The sequence below is a fragment of the Littorina saxatilis genome, unplaced genomic scaffold (assembly GCF_037325665.1).
Source record: "Littorina saxatilis isolate snail1 unplaced genomic scaffold, US_GU_Lsax_2.0 scaffold_1384, whole genome shotgun sequence".
In the NCBI taxonomy this organism is placed as follows: domain Eukaryota; kingdom Metazoa; phylum Mollusca; class Gastropoda; order Littorinimorpha; family Littorinidae; genus Littorina; species Littorina saxatilis.
The window spans coordinates 12501-15000 of NW_027129375.1; the positions used below are offsets into that span (position 1 = coordinate 12501).

A 2500-nucleotide genomic window follows, 5' to 3' on the forward strand; every position below is an offset into this window, starting at 1 on the left:
TGTGTGTGTGTTTGCGCGTTGGTTTGGATTATGGGTGTAATTTGTAAAACAGATGTGACAGTAATAATGGAGTTCACATCAGTGAGGTTAGTTTGAAATGGAACACACGCACGTTTTTTGAAAAAACAATATAAAATTTTGAACCATGAGATCTTTATTAAATAATAAACTGAACATCAGCAAAACGTCAAAGCAATTATTAACAATGTTTGAAAAGCTTGACTTACTATGTTAGATAGTGGATTGAAGGCTGAAAACGTCATTTACAAATTACATCTGAGATAGGGAGGGCGGGTGGGGGGAGTGCTGAAAGTGTGGATGAGAATTAAAAAAAAAATGCTGAGTGACAACAGGGAGGTTAAAGGCTGCCCTTTTCGTAGCGTTCATTAATTAATTCCTATTGTTTACATGTACCCATACTGTTATAAAACTGTACCTAAGGGGATATAATAACGATTGGCTGTAGCTTTCGAACACAGAAACAATTATTTCAGTATTGCAATGCAAAGTGGTTTTGATAGTGTCAAATGTAAACAGAACAGTCTCAAAGTGAAAGTGGACGTTTTCCGGAAATTGCGAAGTTAACAAGAATACAGAAAAGCGCGCTTTCCTGCTAAGCACAATACGCTACCGCTCTAATCTGGCGTGTCAATAATATCACTACGTTTTGGACGTGGAAGGTGAGCGATTTCCTTCACGCGGGGATTGACGACGCTGTACATTGTACCTCTCTGGCTGTACTGTCTGTGTTGACGGTTTAAAAATAGCCCAACCTCTGCTTTGAGACCCATGTTCACTACACCGCCCTCAGCTAATTCAAGAAATCACCCCCCCCTCCTGCTAGGTACACGTGCACTCAAGTTAACCTCTGCTTTGACCTGTGTGCCAAGAGTCAGATGAGAGAGAAAGCGAGAGCGAGAGAGAGAGAGAGGGAGAGAGAGAGAGAGACACACACATAGACAGAGACAGAAATAGAAAGACAGAAGCGGAGAGACTCAGAGGGAGACACAGACAAAAACAAACAAACAGAGAGAGAGAAAAAAAATGTAACTGATCTCGTGAGAACAGTTGAGGCCTTGCAAGGTTTTGACAGCAACAATAATTATTGTAGTTCTCTAAGACTTTATTTCTGTTTGATTTGTAATATGTTGGGAAGACATATTATTCAATTGATCAACAAAATAAAACAATACAAAGCGACACAACATTGTTAAAATCATTATTGGCCAACGTTGAACGTTTACGAAGGCCTCAATCTTCCCGCGCCGTAGACCAGATTAATAGGTGCTTGATTTTGGTATTTTGATTTTACATAACATTAAACCTTTCTTGGGGTTCATGGTCATGGCAACAGCCATAATAATATTATATTATGTATAATATTACATTTCAGCATATGTGAATTACATGTCATCATACCGAACTGTCATACATTTTTATTCCCACATCATTCTGATTGATCACAACCAAACCTACTATCAGTGGACACATCCAAATGCAAGCGCCTGTTCTTAACAACTTGCCACTGATCTAAAAATATAGATCAGTGCAACTTGCTGGGTCCTTTGCCCCCACAGACACTGTTTGGCCTGTAGATAAAATGCACAATGTATTTTCTGATTTGTGCACAAAAGCTTTTTTTCTTTTTTCTTTTTTTTAACATAACAATGTTTAATGTCACTGTATGTTTGAAAGACCATGGTCACATTTGTAAAACTAATGTTAAATTAGAAAATAAATAACATTTTGGTTCATGATTTTTTCCTACACCTGTGCTGAAAATAAGAAATAAAAATGTTGGTATATAAGTCACTCAAATGCAGTATAGAATGAATGGTTTGAGTTTGTTGCGGTTGACCCTGCACAGTTCGACCTATGATGTTTTTGGTGAACAATATTGCTGTCACCCCTCCCATAGGGTGACGTATTTCACAATTTCCTGTGTTACACAAACTCAGTGATAACCAATTTTGCCTTCACTATAACGAATGACGTCGTACTCACAACAATCACTCACACTTTCAATTCCAGGTTCGCCTCATTCATAACAACGATACCCAAAAAAAAGAACAGTTAAATAATTTACTCTCGTAGTTCACATAATAATAATAATAATAATAATAATAATAATAATAAAACATTCTTTTATAGCGCTGTTCACAGCCAAATGGCAGTCTCATGGCGCTTTACATTAGACATTGAAATTCAACATTTTACATATAAAAAGTTTCCTCGTAAGAAATAACATACAAGCATTAAAAAAAAGTCATAGACAACGACCACTTATAGTTATATTAGATAATCTAGAAAAATTGTTTTTAAAAAGGTGAAAAATACGTAAGATAAGTAATAGACACATGGTTACACATACAAAGTCTGACAATAAAACAGAACTTACATAAAAACGTACAGATCTAAAACAGAACGAAGATGTAACACAAACTGTGGGGCAACAACACATACTTATACTAAACCATTCATATAATTATAATAATCCTTC

At 36.1% G+C, this 2500-nt stretch overlaps 1 protein-coding gene across 1 annotated transcript in view; it reads right to left on the minus strand.

Annotated features, from left to right (window-relative positions):
- The window catches only part of LOC138957642 (low affinity immunoglobulin epsilon Fc receptor-like), an 11186-nt gene that overhangs the window by 7117 nt on the left and 1569 nt on the right, over window positions 1-2500 (minus strand). The gene's annotated exons all lie outside the window — the stretch shown is intronic.